General features: G+C 42.9%; 1 protein-coding gene across 2 annotated transcripts in view; it reads left to right on the forward strand.

The window, feature by feature from the left end:
* Positions 1 to 17,638, forward strand: part of SGCG (sarcoglycan gamma) — a 321,504-nt gene that overhangs the window by 76,739 nt on the left and 227,127 nt on the right. The window lies entirely within an intron of this gene.

A 17,638-nucleotide genomic window follows, 5' to 3' on the forward strand; every position in this document is an offset into this window, starting at 1 on the left:
CTGATATCTTTCAGCCCTTTGAATACTGTAGTAGTTAGTTGCTTGAAGGAACTTAAGTTTGATTCTGGAGTACCCCTTTTAACCAGCTGTTCCCTCCCAACCAGGGTGCCTCCAGCTGTTGCAAGACACATGGACTGATATCTTTCAGCCCTAAAAAGGGCTTTTTTGGGTGCTGTCCTTAAACCCTTAAGGACTCAGGGTTTTTCCGTTTTTGCACTTTCGTTTTTTCCTCCTTACCTTTTAAAAATCATAACCCTTTCAATTTTCCACCTAAAAATCCCTATTATGGCTTATTTTTTGCGTCACCAATTCTACTTTGCAGTGAAATCAGTCATTTTACCCAAAAATTCACGACGAAACGGAAAAAAAAATTATTGTGCGACAAAATCGAAGAAAAAACGCCATTTTGTAATTTTGGGGGCTTCCGTTTCTAAGCAGTGCATATTTCAGTAAAAATGAAACCTTATCATTATTCTGTAGGTCCATACAGTTAAAATGATACCCTACTTATATCGGTTTGATTTTGTCGCACTTCTAGAAAAAAATCATAACTACATGCAGGAAAATTTATACGTTTAAAAATGTCATCTTCTGACCCTATAACTTTTTTATTTTTCCACATACAGGGCGGTATGAGGGCTCATTTTTTACGCCGTGATCTGAAGTTTTTATCGGTACCATTTTTGTTTTGATAGGACCTTTTGATCACTTTTTATTCATTTTTTAATGGTATAAAAAGTGACCAAAAATATGCTTTTTTGGACTTTGGAATTTTTTTTACATGTACGCCATTGACTGTGCGGTTTAATTAATGATATATTTTTATAGTTGAGACATTTACGCAGGCGGCGATACCACATATGTTTATTTTTATTTATCCTGTTTTATTTTTTTTATCGGAAAAGGGGGGTGATTCAAACTTTTATTAGGGAAGGGGTTAAATTACCTTTATTAACACTTTTTTTAAACTTTTTTTGCAGTGTTATAGGTCCCATAGGATAATACAAAAAGAAGTGTGTTTTAAAAGCACAATATATGGGATTGAATTGGTCCAATAATGGTTCCACCAATTTAATTTTCACTCAAGTTCTATGTTAGGGATTCTTTATCCCATTTATCTGGGTCCTAAGACTCCAATTTTTAGCGGTCCACACCACATAGAGCTTCCTATATTTTGATATCTATCAATTCCCAATATTGCTGATTAAAAATAATTACTCCCTAGCATCCCCCCGACGTTTCGCTGGAGAGACCCAGCTTTATCAAGGTATAGGACACTAATGTTATAGGACTCATTAGTGTCCTATACCTTGATAAAGCTGGGTCTCTCCAGCGAAACGTCGGGGGGATGCTAGGGAGTAATTATTTTTAATCAGCAATATTGGGAATTGATAGATATCAAAATATAGGAAGCTCTATGTGGTGTGGACCGCTAAATATTGGAGTCTTAGGACCCAGATAAATGGGATAAAGAATCCCTAACATAGAACTTGAGTGAAAATTAAATTGGTGGAACCATTATTGGACCAATTCAATCCCATATATTGTGCTTTTAAAACACACTTCTTTTTGTATTATTTTTGCACTATAATTTGATTTAAATATTAATATAATAAATAAAAGTGAAGTTTTATAAGGGTGACCCTAGTTGGGGGTCTTTGTCCCGGATGGGTCTCCGACCCTGAAAGGAATTGGAATTTGTGATTTAAATACCCTGGGTACCCTATGGGGGATTTTTGTGTATATGATAGGTCCCATAGGGACCTATAACACTGCACACACTGATCTCCTATGCTGATCACTGGTGTGTATTAACATGCCTGTGATCAGCATTATCGGCGCTTGACTGCTCCTGCCTGGATCTCAGGCACGGAGCAGTCATTCGTTGATCAGGAGGCAGGTAAGGGTCCCTCCGGGGATACTTTCACTTTCGCTTTAGAAGCGGCGGTCAGCTTTGACCGCCGCTTCTAAAGGGTTAATACCGCACATTGCCGCGATCGGCGATGTGTGGTATTAGCCGCGGGTCCCGGCCGTTGATGAGCGCCGGGACCCACGCGATCTGATGTCGCTGGAGTCGGCGCAGGACGTAAATATACGTCCTGCGTCATTAAGGGGTTAAAGCAGATGTTGCACTAGTGCTTTAGGAGTAAACTGGACCCTGAATACACCACCTAGCAGCAACCTAGCTATCGCTTTCCCTATACAGCGGGAGCCACTTCTCTGACCCTCCACTTCCTAAGCCTGCAGCATGCTGAATGAGGGTAAAATGGCGTCCGTGCAAGAGGTAGGAGGGTCTGGAAGGGAGGGACTACTGCTGATTGGCTGTAATGTGTCTGCTGACTCTGACTCACAGGGTCAAAGTTTACTGCAATGTTAAAGTATAGGGGGTGGATCGAACTTCACATATGTTCGCCCGGCGATACGAACGCGAACATGCTAGATTCGCCGGGAACTGTTCGCCCGCAAACAATTCGCAACATCTCTAATGATGATATCACACAGTTCCTCCATATGGACATGATGACGTCACACAGTTCCTCCAGATGGACATGATGACATCACAGTTCCCCCATATGGACATGATGACATCACACAGTTCCTCCATATGGACATGATGACACAGTTATTCCATATTGACATGATGACATCATACAGTTCCTCCATATGGACATGATGACATCACACAGTTCTTCCATATGGGCATGATGACGTCACACAGTTCCTCCATATGGACATGAGGACATCACACAGTTCCTCCATGTGGAAATGATGACATCACAAAGTTCCTCCATATGGAAATGACATCACACAGTTCCCCCATATAGACATGATGACATCACACAGTTCCTCCATATGGACATAATGACATCACACAGTTCCTCCATATGGACATGATGACATCACACAGTTCCTCCATATGGACATGATGACATCACACAGTTCCTCCATATAGACACGATGACATCATACAGTTGCTGCAGATGTCGGCTCCACATCTATGATGGGAATCTCTGGTTCCACCACATCCCAGCGGTGATCTATTGGATGAGATCTGGTGACTGTGGAGGCCATTGGAGTCCAGTGACCTCATTGTCCTGTCTGAGATGATGTGATGTGACATGGGGCATTATCCTGCTGGAAGTATCATCAGAAGATGGGTCCACTGTGGTCATAAAGGGATGGACATGGTCAGTAATAATACGCAGGTAGGCTGTGGTCTTTATACCAGGCTTAGTTGGTACTAAGGGGCCCAAAGTGTGCCCAGAGAATGTCCCCCACAGCATTACACCACCAGTAGGCTGATCTGCTGATACAAGACAGGATGGATTCATGCTTTCATGTTGTTTACACCAAATTCTGGCCCAAATTCTGGTCATTTAAATGTCACAGATGGAATCGAGACTTGTCAGACCAGGCAATGTTCTTCCAGTTTTCCATTGTCCAATGTTGATGAGCCTGTGTGAACTGTAACCTTAGTTTCCTGTTCTTAGCTGACAAGATTGGCATCCGGTATGGTCTTCTGCTGCTGTAGAAACATAGAATGTGTCGGCAGATAAGAACCATTTGGCCCATCTATTCTGCCCAATAATTTGAGTACTATGAATAGTCCCTGGGCCTATCTTATATGAAGGATAGCCTTGTGCTTATCCCATGCATGTTTAAACTCCTTCACTGTATTTGCAGCGACCACTTATAGAAACATAGAAGTAGCCTATATGCTTAAAGGTTGGACGTGTTGTGCCTTTAGAGAAGGTATTCTGCATACCTTGGTTGTAACAAGTCGTTATTTGAGTTACTGTTGCCTTTCTATCACCTCAAACCAGTCTGCCTATTCTCCTCTGACACGAACAAGGTATTTTCCTCAATACAACTGACTGGATATTTTCTCTTTTTCAGACCATTCTCTGTAAACCTTAGATTGTTGTTCGTGAGTGAAAATCCCAGTAGATCAGCATTTTCTGAAATACTCAGACCAGCCCTTCTGGCACCGACAACCACGCCAGATCCAAAGTCACTTAAATCCTCTTGCTTCCCCATTCTGATGTTCGGTTTGAACTTCAGCAAGTTGTCTTGACTACATCTACATGCCTGAATGCATTGAGTTGCTGCCATGTGATTGGCAATAGATAAGGTGTACCAAATAGAAGTGTCCAGTGAGTGGACAGTGTATCTAACCAAGAAAATGTGCTTCCTTAAAAAAAAAAATATTTTGAAATATTAAAGTACTTTGTCACCCTCCCCCCCCCCCCCCCATATCTATAACGGAGGGGTCAGGAATGTTGAAGTCTAAGGATGCAAATTTCCATGTAAATCTCCGATCCTCAACACTCATTTCAGTGATCGACAACCCAGTTCATGATGGTCTCAATTATCTAGAATTTAGACTTGGGGTCTATTCACGCGGCGGAATTTCTTCTTGCGGAATTCTGCATCAAATTAAAGCCCATAGACTTCTATGAAATTCCGAACTCCCATTCAACCTCCTGAACTTCCGCTTGCAGAATTTTAGAAGGTTGACTGGGAGTGCTGAACCCCATAGAAGTCTATGGGCTTTAATTTGAGGTGGAAATTCTGCCATGTGACTAGACCCTTACGCACTCTCCCCTTCTTCTACTGCTCCTCCCCAACCCTGGTCATTTACCTGAAATGCAAACTCAACAGCATAAAGGAGTGAGGAAATCTGACGAGGACTATTGTTAGAAAATACAGGGAACCAAATGAACCCCATAGGACTAAAAATTAAAAAAAAGATCCTGACCATTAATGATATGGAATGTTTTATCACAGTGCGATGCTACTGACTGTTCCCTGTGATTGACGGGGTTAATCGTATCACACATAGAAGTAACACTCGCTGCCATCAGAATGCAAATAAAAAAGTCACATGATAATCTACAGCAATTTGCTAGAATGGAACAATTTGAAGAACTAGACAGAGAAGTAATAAGAAAAATCTGGAAATGAGAAGTAACTATCACTCAAACCAAGAAATCTGAGTTTCGAAAAGATTAAAATGATTGCCAGTCAAATTCTACATATGAATGGGGAAGATGGGAAATGTCATGCATCAGTCTCAGAACAATCTTAAAGGGGTATTCAACATTTCTTGATAGGTCAGCAATATCAGAACAGTGGGATGCTGACAACCATGAACTTTGTCTATTAACTCTTTCCTAGAGTGGTGGCACTAGCATATGCAGTTAAACAGAGCAGAAAGCAGACAGCTCCCTACATTTTGTAGTGGCCATTGTGGGTTACTGCAGCTCAGCTCTAATGAAGTGAATGGGGGGTGAGCTGCAGTAACCCACAATAGCCACTGCGCAATGTATGGAGCTGTCTGCTTCCTGTTGTTCACTTGGTGTGCTGGGGCCACAGCTCTGGCAAACAACTAACAGGCAGTGGGTGCTGGGTGTCGGCACCGCACTGATCTGATTTTAATAGCTTATTCTGAAGATAGGTCATCAATAAATTTTGACAGAAAATCCTCTTTGAAAGGGTACTCCACCCCTAGACATCTTATCCCCTATCCAAAGGATAGGGGATAAGATGTCTGATCGCGGGGGTCCCGCCGTGTGACGTCAGGCCCCGCCCCCTCAATGCAAGTCTATGGGAGGGGGCGTGACCGCCACCTCACCCTCTCCCATATACTTTTATTGAGGGGGCGGGGCGTGATGTCACACGGGGGCGGAGTCATGACGTCACGATCTTCCGTCCCTGTGGTCGGTAGCCAGAACCTCCAGCGCTTCCGAAAGCAGATACGGTGGGTGCTGCATGGTATATTGTGGGGGTCCCCAGTGGCAGGACCCCCGGGATAAGATGTCTAGGGGTGGAGTACCCCTTTAAAAAAAAAAAAAAAGCTGTACAATTAGACAGCTCAGACTTGGGGTTAGGGTATCCAGAGAGTAAAACTGTGTAAGTGGAATAATGAGCTCAAAGCCCAAGTCCAGTTTCGATCCGGCAACACAATATTTGTTTGAATTTTTATGCCACTTTTTGAGGCAGAGACTTGTGTGAGACTATGCCATTTAAGATACAGATCAGGTGGCAGTCCCATAGACTTGCGTGGGACTTCCGCCAAAGTCTCGGACTTGGAAGGTGGCGTGAAAATTCAAACTCATATCTTGCCATTGGAGCGAAACTGGACTTGTGTTTCTAAAAACAGAGATCACATTATTAAAAAATTTAGAGGGTCATATTGGTAGAAATGACAAAAAGAAGGTACCCACAACTGAGGAGGAAGGCGGGGGGGGGGGGCAAAATTGTGAATAGGACTTAAATGTATTGCCAATATTACTTACTAAATGGGAAAACACTGAATAAAGCTGACACGGAAAATGACTTTAGAATTATAGTTGGCAATAAGGCAGCTGCTTCCAAGGTGAATAAGATCATGCGGGACATATAAAGAGGCATAGAGTCACCTGACCAAAAAAGTTCTACCATTGTACAAATCACAGTTCTACCATTGTACAAATCATCATTCTAGCACTGTACAAATCCATACATAGAGTATTGTGTACAGTTTATGACTTAGTGGAACTTCAGTAGGTCAAGGGGTGGGAAACCAGAGTATTAAAGGGGTAGTCCAGTGGGGAAAAACGTATCCCCTATCCTAAGGATAGGGGATAAGTTTGAGATCGCGGGGGGGTCCGACCGCTGGGGCCCCCTGCGATCTCTCTGTACGGGGGCCAGGCTCTCCGGCCAGATAGCGGGTGTCGACCTCCGCACGAGGCTGCGGCCGACACGCCCCCTCAATACATCTCTATGGCAGAGCCGGAGATTGCCGAAGGCAGCGCTTCGGCTCTGCCATAGAGTTGTATTGAGGGGGGGGCGTGTCGGCCACCGCTTCGTGCGGAGGTCGACACGCCCCCTTCCCGCGGGCTGTCGGGGCTCAGTACAGGAGATCGCAGAGGGCCCCAGCGGTCGGACCCCCCCCCCCCCCCCCCCCGCGATCTCAAACTTATCCCCTATCCTTAGGATAGGGGATAAGTTGTTCACCACTGGGTTCACCACTGGACTACTCCTTTAAATAGAACAAATAGACTACAGAACCCAGAGAGATGATCAAAACTAGGGTTATTTAGTTTAGAAGATGACTGGATGAAAATATACCAAAGATCAATACAGGGATCCCTCTCATGATTTATTTATACCCAAGACAAGAAGCCATCCTCTACTGTAGCGAGACTATACCAGATACCTGTGGTCATGGCGAACGCACCAAAAGAGTTCAAAAGGGGCCTGGACGATTTTTTGAATTATAAAATATAAGTATAAAAATAGAATTTATTTTTATTTGTCAGATTTGAAGTGAAGAAAATTGGGTTCTCTTGCCTTAAAGGGGTACTCTGCTCCTCAGCGTTTGGAACAAACTGTTCTGAATGCTGGAGCCGGCGCCGGGAGCTCGTGACCTCATAGCCCCGCCTCCTCATGATGTCATGGGGCTATGACGTCACGAGCTCCCGGCACTGGCTCCAGCGTTCAAATTTGTTCCAAACGCGGAACAGCGGAGTACCCCTCTAATATGGATCGACACTACACAATAGCTAGGCTTACCTAGACGGATAGATGTTTTTTTTTTTCAGCTTTACTATCCATCAAGTAATCAATTTGTCATCAATACATTATAGGGGGTATTTATCAAAGGATTTATGTGTTTTTTTTTCATGTAACTTTGGCGCAATACTTTGGCGCAGTGTCTTTTTGCGCCAAAGTTTGGCGCATCTTCTCCACTGTCATTTTTACAACTTTCTCAAAATCACACGGTCCTGTGTGTGATTTCAACTTTAGTCAGTAATTCATAATTTGCGCCAATCGATCTTTGGCGCAATTTTGGTTCAAATCCCGTTTTTTTGGCGCAAATCCCCACCAAGAAATTTTGCACATGGAAAACACACTTAGCAATGTCAGAAAATGTAAAGGCGTCAAAATACATTAAAACATTTTTTTGTGAAAGCAGCGACACCTCCAGGGCTGCACAATACTATCCTGCGACATAGTTGTCTCTGAGGGACCTTCACCCTCCGTTGAGCCAGCATTGGACATGGCCACACAGGTTCAGGAAAGGTAAGCACTAAAGCAGTGGTCTCCAACCTGCGGACCTCCAGATGTTGCAAAACTACAACTCCTAGCATGCCCGGACAGCCAACGGCTGTCCGGGAATGCTGGGAACTGTAGTTTTGGAACATCTGGAGGTCCGCAGGTTGAAGACCACTGCACTAAAGTAAAAAAAAAAAAAACTACCCAAGTTGAAAATAAAATCCATTTCACATGGTGACTATAAACCCCACAAAAGAAAATAACTCACGTCGCTTGCTGATATACTGCAGGAGGGACTCCGAAATGTCTGCTCTACAGGGTAAAATACGCGTCCTCTGTGGGGGTAAGTTCTGTGTAAAAGGCGCTGTGAGCAGCTGATTTCAACATTTGAGCCAAAATTACTAACAACTTGCACCAAATGATAAATTTGGTGCATGTCCACGAAAACCAAAGTGAAAAAAAAAGGGTAAAAAGAAACTGTCAACAGGCAAAATTGATAAATACCCCCCTATGAGTGCAAATCAGATTTTGTTGTCTCGGCACCTGAGTTTTGGCCCAATGTGACTTTTTGATGTTTACAGGACTATTTATTTGTAAGATAGTAAAGAGTTACCGTATTTTTCGCCATATAAGACGCACCCAATTTTAAAGAAGGAAAATCTAGAAAAAAAATGATTCTGAACCAAATACTGTAGTAAAATATTTTATATCAGTATAGTTCCCCCACAATAGTTGTCAGTATAGTTCCCCCACAATGGTAGGCAGCTCCACCCCGCACAAAATAGTTGGCAGTATAGTTCCCCCACAATGGTAGGCAGCTCCCCCCCCCCACAATGGTTGGCAGCATAGTTCCCCCACAATAGTTGGCAGTATAGTTCCCCCACAATGGTAGGCAGCTCCCCCCCCCCCCACAATGGTTGGCAGTATAGTTCCCCCACAATAGTTGGCAGTATAGTTCCCCCACAATGGTAGGCAACTCCCCCCCCCACAATAGTTGTACAGCTTCCAGCCATATACAGTGTACGGCTGGAGAATGTATGTCTGTGTGCTGCCCCCACAGTGTTCCGCTCACCGCTCCTCTGGCCCGGTGTCACAATCTACTGCTATGGCCTATGGACCATAGCAGTAGGTGCTGGGACCAGAGGAGCGGTGACCGGAACACTGAAGATTACGCGCCGCCGGTCACTCACCAGGCCCCGGCCGGCACGCGTCTTCCTCCGGTCCTCCTGCGCCTCTATGGTTGTACACACGGGACGTCACTGAGGTCCTGTGCGTACAACCATAGAGAGGGTGAGGATCGCAGGAGGACCAGAGGAGGACGCGCATTGGCTGGGGAATGGTTAGTGACCCGCGGACATCCTTATGTCCCGAAAAGATTTTTCGGGACACAGGGATGTCCGGCATAGGAAAACCTATGATTATCTGCCTGGGCCGGCTCCTGTGTGCGGCTGCAGGCGGGGGCCGTCCAGAGCAGGTAAAAACTAATTCATGTATACTAAAAACCAGGGTGCCTCCAGCTGTTGTGAAACTACAACTACCAGCATGCCCGGACAGCCTTTGCCGGTGCGGGCATGCTGGGAGTTGTAGTTTCACAACAGCTGGAGGCACCCTGGTTTTTAGTATACAGTTATTAGAAATTCACTTGCCCTGCGCCCGGAACTGTATGTTCCAGGCGTAGGGCAATAAACATAGCCAGTGTGAGGTGAAAAATTCACCGGCGGTCATGAGGCTGCTGCGGGCGGGGAGCGGGTAGTCAGTGCTGTACCGCACCGCCGCAGCCTCTGTACTTACCGCTGACTTCCCGCTCTCGCCCGCAGCAGCCTCGGGCGTATATTCGCCGTATAAGACGCACCAACTTCCCCCCCCCCGTTTTGGGGAAGAAAAAGTGCTTCTTATACGGCGAAAAATACGGTAATTCTTTAATGAAGTTTTGATAATATTGAGTTATCAGGATCAAATTATATAGAGAGATCTCTGTCTATTACAGTCGGAGAAGCAAAGCAGTGTTATCACCACAGCAATTTACTTTACAACCGTGGACCCATATTTTACCCTGTCCAGTACCACCCTGCTGTTCTTGGCCAATTTAAGGATTTAGTATGATGAGATCTACTGCAATTACAGGCCCATGTCGTGAAGAAAATAGGAAATAGATGGTGAATCTTTCTTGAAAAATAATAAAGATTTAAGTATTTTTTCGGCTATTAAGAGGGGTCAGTTTTTATTCTTGACCATAGGCTGAACTTGCAGAAAAACAAGCATTCTAGCCCACAAAAATGTTTCAGAGAGATAGCAAAGGAAGATAAACAGCAGCAGCCACCAAGGGGCTGCCACCTCAGAGAAGGAGGAGACCGCAACAGGGGGGAAAAGGAGACTGAGCACGCTCATAAGGAGGACGCCCGCCCGGGGAGAGGCTGGAGGTACAGGCAGGGAGAGGGCTCGGGCCACGGGCAGGGGAGAGGGTACAAGGAACGGGCAGGGAAGAGGGAACAAGGAAACGGGCAGAACAGGGCTCACAGGGACTACAGGGGAAAGGAGGGCGGGACTGTGAGGGATCCGCCAGCCTCCAGAACCTGCCGCGGGCACAACAGGAGGGGAGGCCAGCTCAGCCACAAGCGAGCATGCCAGCCCTCACCCTCCTGCTCCATCCGGGCCATAACTAAGAGGCAGACACATACCAACCAGCAGCCAAAACTCCAGGTCCTGGGCAGATTGAGGGGGGAAGGGAGACACCACAGCTATAAATACCCAGGGGAGGGCCCCTGAAAACCCGGGAAACTATTACATCCCTGATTGGTGCACTCCTTCCCCCCCACCCATGGGACATACCACTATAGCTACCGACAAGTTTTACAGGCAGGGGAGGGAGCTAAAAAACTTGCCTGCATTATTTCTTAACCCCTTAACTGCTCACCAGTCAGGGGGCAAGCTAGTTATGCACAGCTTGCCCCTCCAGAACTAAGGTTTTGCCAAGTCAAAAGAATAACACACACATTAAGCACGATGAAGGGTCATTAACCCCTTAAGGACATTGGAGATAAATGTATGTCCTGATCTGCTGGGACTTAGCGCACCAGGATGTACATTTACGTCCTGTACATGACGCAAGCACCGGAACAGAGCAGCAATCCTGCACACGCTGATGTCCGCCATTAACCCCTCAGATTCCGTGATCAATACAGATACAGAACTTTAAATGGATTATCTGCCTCCGCCGCTCTCCCGGGGTCTTCTCCTCTGGTCTGATATCGAGCAGACCAGAGAAGAAGATTGCCAATAATACTGATCAGTGCAATGCCTATGCATAGCACTGAACAGTATTAGCAATCTAATGATTGCTATAAATAGTCCCCTATGGGGACATGAAAAGTAAAAAAAAAAAAAATTTTAGAAAAAATCACCTCCCCCAATAAACATTTAAATTGCCCCTTTTTCCATTTTGCTGCATGTGTAAATGTCCGAACTATCAAAATAAAATGTAAATGATCCCGTACGGAAAATGGCTTAAACAAAAAAGAAAAGAAAATAATAAAATGCGATCAGATACCAGTCACATATACGCAAAAAAGGGAAACAAAAACAAAAAAACTATAGTTCACGGTTCAAAAATGAGCCCTCATACAGCCCCGTATATGGAAAAATTTGAAAGTTATAGGAGGTGAAAATTGGACAATTTTAAACATACATATTTCGTGAAATAAGTTTGAGTTTTTTTTTAAATTAGTACAATAATAGAAAAGAATGTAATCACGGGTATTGACCCACAGAATAAAGAAAACATCATTTTAATGTAAAGTGTACAGCGTTAAAACAAAACCCTCCAAAATTTGCTAAATTTCAGCTTTCTTTTCCTTTTCAATTTTCTCATACAAATAATAATCTTTTGGGTTTGCCATAAATGTTATGGTAAAATGAGTGATGTCATTACAAAATACAATTGGTTACACAGAAAACAAGCCCTCTCATGGGTCTGTGGATGGAAATATAAAAGAGTTATGATTTTTAAAAGACGAGGAGGAAAATACAAAAACCTAAAAATAAAATTGTCTTTGTCCTTAAGGGGTTAGAACCCAAAATGCATTGGCTGATTGGTGGTCTTTTCTTATTGTCTACATGCTGTTTGCCTTTTAATCTACTTTAAAAAAAGCCAAAGCCTTTAAAGGACTACTCCGCCCCTAGACATCTTATCCCCTATCCTTTGAGAAAGGCTTTCATGGCGTACTGCGTCTCACTCTATGTGATATTGCAAATATTCAATAAATAAGAAGAAAAGAAAGATTCATTTGAGTGCCGGGACTCCTACTTTATTAAGTTTCTACATTTCCCTCGTGCACCTGTTTTTTGGTAGTGCCGACCACTCACCTTGGATTACACAGAGCTGCACTGACTTCTGGGAGTTGTAATCTGAGTGTAGGAGACATCAGGGGCCAAAGGAGCTTCAAAAACCGCATAAATAACTACAGAGGACACAGAACAGGTATTGTGGTGGCTTTGGGGCATTTTTATTTTTCTTAACTTCCCTGGAATATTCCTTTAATAAACTAAATGTGAATGCCTGAAGTTTTTTTTTTATATATTTTGACCTGAAATTGATGAAAAATAAAGGGTGTGTGTAGATATTAATTCATTTTTAGTTCATAATAGCTGTCACTAACTGAGATGGTTAAAAAACATTCCCTTTGAGTTCCAGTCGGGGAACAATAGCTTTTGGCAGTAATCACTGCATGTGTTGCAGAATGATTAAATGTGGTTTCCAAATGAACTGGTGCCAGAAAGTTACACAGTTTTGTAAATCACTTCTATTTAACTCCTTAACCCCTTTAGGACGGAGGGTTTTTCAGTTTTCACTTTTGTTTTTTCCTCATCACCTTCAAAAAATAATAACACTTGAAATTTTGCACCTAAAAATCCATATTATGGCTTATTTTTTGCGCCACCAATTCTACTTTGTAATGACATCAGTCATTTTACCCCAAAATCTAGAGCGAAACGGAAAAAAAAAATAATTGTGCGACAAAATGGAAGAAAAAATGCCATGTTGTAAATTTTGGGGGCTTCCATTTCTATGCAATACATTTTTCGGTAAAATGACACATTATCTTTATTCTGTAAGTCCATACAGTTAAAATGATACCCTACTTATATAGGTTTGATTTTGTATTACTTCTGAAAAAAATCATAACTACGTTTAAAATTGTCCTATTCTGACCCCTATAACTTTTTTATTTTACCACGTATGGGCCGGTATGAGAGCTCATTTTTTGCGCCGTGATCTGAAGTTTTTGTTGGTACCATTTTTTTTTTATCTGAATTTTTTTATCGCTTTTTATTCATTTTTTTATGGTAGAAAAAGTGACCAAAAATACGCTACTTTGGAATTTTTTTGCACGTACGCCATTGACCGTGCAGTTTAATTAACAATATATTTTTATAGTTCGGACATTTACACACGCGGCAATACCACATATGTTTGTTTTTATTTACACAGGTTTTTTTTATTGGGGAAAAGGGGGTGTTTAAACTTTCATTAGGGAAGGGGTTAAATGATCTTTATTAACTTTTTTTTCACTTTTTTTTTTTGCAATGTTATAGCTCCCATAGGGGACTATAACATGCAGTACATTGATTCAATATACTGATCACTGCCATTGCATTGCATTGGCAGGGATCAGTGTTATCGGCGGTTGGTTGCTAAAGCCTGTATTTCAGGCTTGGAGCAATCAATCAATGATCGGACGCTCAGGAGGCAGGTAAGGCACCCTCCTGTTGCGTTCTAGCTGATCGGGACATCACGATTTTACAGCGATGGTCCCCATCAGCCCGACTGAGCTGCCGGAAGCTTTTATCTTCACTTTAGACGCGGCGATCAACTTTGATCGCCGTGTCTAAAGAGTTACTGCCGGACATCAGCCACAGGTCCTGGTTGCTTATAGCAACCGGGACCCACCGGGTATGATGCGCGCTCACCTGCTGAGCGTGCGTCATACATCGGGAGCCGCATATGGACGTTTATAAACTTCCATATGCGTTAAGGAGTTAATGCGCGGGCTCCGGCGATATAAGGTGGGGTCACACGATGACCCCGCGTCATATCAGGTGGGTCCCGACAGCTATCAACGGCTGGGACCCGTGGCTAATGCAGCACATCACCGATCGTGGTGATGCCTGGTATTAACCCTTCAGACGCCGCAATCAAAGTTGATTGCCACATCTAAAGTGAAAGTAAAAGCTTCCCGGTGGCTCAGTCGGGCTGATCGGGACCACCGCGGTGTCCCGATCAGCTGTACGGACACGAGGTGGGTCCCTACCTGCCTCCTCGTTGTCCAATCATCGATTCACTGCTCCGTGCCTGAGATCCATGCAGGAGTAGTGGAGCATCACACTGATCAATGCTATGGCATAGCAGTGATGAGTGTATGCAATCAAAGTAATGCATGTTATAGTCCCCTATGGGGGCTATAAAAATTTTTTTTTTTTAAGTGGAAAAAAAATGTAAATAAATGTGAGTTCACCCCTTCCCTAATAAAAGTTTGAATCACCCCCCTAAAAAAAACTATGTAAATAAAAATAAATAAAAACATATGTGGTATTGAAAAAAATATATTGCTAATTAAACTGCATGGTCAATAGCGTACACGTAAAAAAATTCCAAAGTCCAAAATAGCTTATTTTTGGTCACTTTTTATACCATAAAAAAATTTATATAAAGCAATCAAAAAGTCAGATCAAAACAAAAATTATACTGATAAAAACTTCAGATCACGGCGCAAAAAATGAGTCCTCATACATCCCCATATGCGGAAAACTTAAAAAGTTATAGGGGTCAAAAGAGGACATTTTTAAACGTATAAATTTTCGTGCATGTAGTTATGATTTTTTCCAGAAGTGTGACAAAATCAAACCTAAAAGAGTAGGGTATCCTTTTAACCGTATGGGCCTACAGAATAAAGGTCATTTTACTGAAAAGTGCACTACATAGAAACGGAAGCCCCCAAAAGTTACAAAATGGCGTTTAGTTTTTTCTTTAAATTTTGTCGCACAATTATTTTTGCAAGCCTATGGGAGGGGGCGTGATGGACTTGTGACCTTGAGATTGTTGATATTTTTCCACAATTTTGGTTCTCAAGTCCTCAGACAGTCCTCTTCTCCTCTTTCTGTTGTCCATGCTTAGTGTGGCACAAAACACACACAGACACACATTGCAAAGACTAAGTGAACTTCTCTCCTTTTTATCTGCTTCCAGGTGTGATTTTTATATTGCCCACACCTGTTACTTGCCACAGGTGAGTTTAAAGGAGCATCACATGCTTGAAACAATCTTATTTTTCCACAATTTTTAAAGGGTGCTAATAATTTTGTCCAGACCATTTTTGGAGTTTGGTGACATTATGTCCAATTTGCTTTTTTTCCTCCTTTTTTTTGTTTAGTTCCAATACACACAAATGGAACAAACATGTGTATAGCAAAACGTGTTACTGCAATCCTTTTCTGTGAGAAATACTTCATTTTCTTGAAAAATGTCAGGGGTGCCAACATTTACGGTGCTGCTTGATCTTTTTTCTGCTGTTTTTAATGAAGACATAAATAAAGATAGAAGATTTTATCTGGAACATCGCTGGTTTTCAATTACAAGGGGATCATCTTCATATGTTTTTCACTGGTTATCACTTTCATCCGATCCTCTACACTTCATGGTTCTCTTTAGCCTCCTCCTCGCTGGTTATCTTCTGTAAAGGTTTTAGTGTTGGTCTTCGTTAGGTTTTTCTTTATGTAAGGGCAGTTTCATGCGGACATTACAGCCACAGATCCTAGCCTGATCGTGGTTCTCTTTACCTGTACAGAACGCAAAAAATGTGGCCGCATTACACTCATGTGAAACTGCCCATAATCTCATAGACTCCTGTTTCCAAAAATGTATTTAATATGTTTTTTGTTGTGCATTAGTGTTGCTAACGAATATTCGCAATACGAATTTTATTCGCAAATATCGCATATTCGCGAATTCACGAATATTCGCGAATATAGCACTATATATTCGCAATTACGAATATTAGTTTTTTTTCACAGTACACATCACAGTGATCATCCCTCTCTGCTTCCAGCTTGTGTGGTGTGAAGAAGGCTCTAATACTACTGTGTGAGACTGGCGCGCAAATTTTCACATATGTAAATTTTTGTATATGCTAATTTTCACATATGTTGATTTTCGCTCATGCCAATTTGCGCATATGCGAAAATAAAACATGAATATTACGAATATGCAAATTTAGCGAATATTTGACGAATATTCATCCATATATTTACATTTTCTATCCAGACACTTTGATGTCTACCTTGTTCTACCTGTATGTTTTCCTTTTATAACTTTCCCTGTTTGGTTATACTTGCTGCAATTTTACAAACACACTGGGCCTCATTTACTAAGCTGAAACTGACCGGTTTTTGTCTGGTTATTTTGGCGCAGAGTGTCTGAGACATGTCTGCGCCAGTCTGCACCAATTTGCGACAGTGTGCGCCTGAAAAATCCAACAAATCCGACATTGCACTGTGAAAAGCCGAAAAGGGGGCGCGGTCTGTCGCAACGGGGGCGTGATCGGCGCCAAAAAGGGGCGTGGTTTCCAACCCGACCAATTTACTATTGAATTCACAGAAAATCCTATGGGTAAATGGCTGGAAATATCGACCTAGAAAAACTGGTTAGAAAATGTTTCTGACTTTTCCCAATAGTAAATAGAGAAGAATCCTGCAAGTCTGAAACAACTTTTCCCACTAGTAAAAACCCGAAACACTTAGTAAATGAGGCCTACTATGTTGGATTTCCATCTAGACAGAGATAATATTTTCCAGCCTTATTTGAAGGCCAGACAAAGTGTTGGAAAGACACGAAACAGTCTGTCGTCTACATCTCTGCTATCTTTCCTGTCCTGTCCTGCACATGCTAGAGCGAAGCTAGTTAGTGCTGGGCGAGTTTTATGCTTTCATTTCTTCTATGTATTTGTTACTGGACTTTATATATACACTGCTCAAAAAAATAAAGGGAACACTAAGATAACACATCCTAGATCTGAATGAATGAACTAATTGCATTAAATACTTTTGTCTTTACATAGTTGAATGTGCTAACAGCAAAATCACACAAAAATTATCAATGGAAATCAAATTTATCAACCCATGGAGGTCTGGATATGGAGTCACACTCAAAATCAAAGTGGAAAACCACACTACAGGCTGATCCAACTTTGATGTAGTGTCCTTAAAACATGTCAAAATGAGGCTCAGTAGTGTGTGTGGCCTCCACATGCCCGTATGACCTCCCTACAACGCCTGGGCATGCTCCTGATGAGGTGGCCTCCTCCTGGACAGTCTGTGATGCAACGTGGCATTGGTGGATGGAGCGAGACATGATGTCCCAGATGTGCTCAATCAGATTCAGGTCTGGAGAACGGGTGGGCCAGTCCATAGCATCAATTCCGTTCTCTTGCAGGAACTGCTGACACACTCCAGCTACATGAGGTCTAGCATTGTCTTGCATTAGGAGGAATCCAGGGCCATCCGCACCAGCATATGGTCTCACAAGGGGTCTGAGGATCTCATCTTG

The sequence above is a fragment of the Hyla sarda genome, chromosome 2 (genome assembly GCF_029499605.1).
Source record: "Hyla sarda isolate aHylSar1 chromosome 2, aHylSar1.hap1, whole genome shotgun sequence".
NCBI classification, from domain to species: domain Eukaryota; kingdom Metazoa; phylum Chordata; class Amphibia; order Anura; family Hylidae; genus Hyla; species Hyla sarda.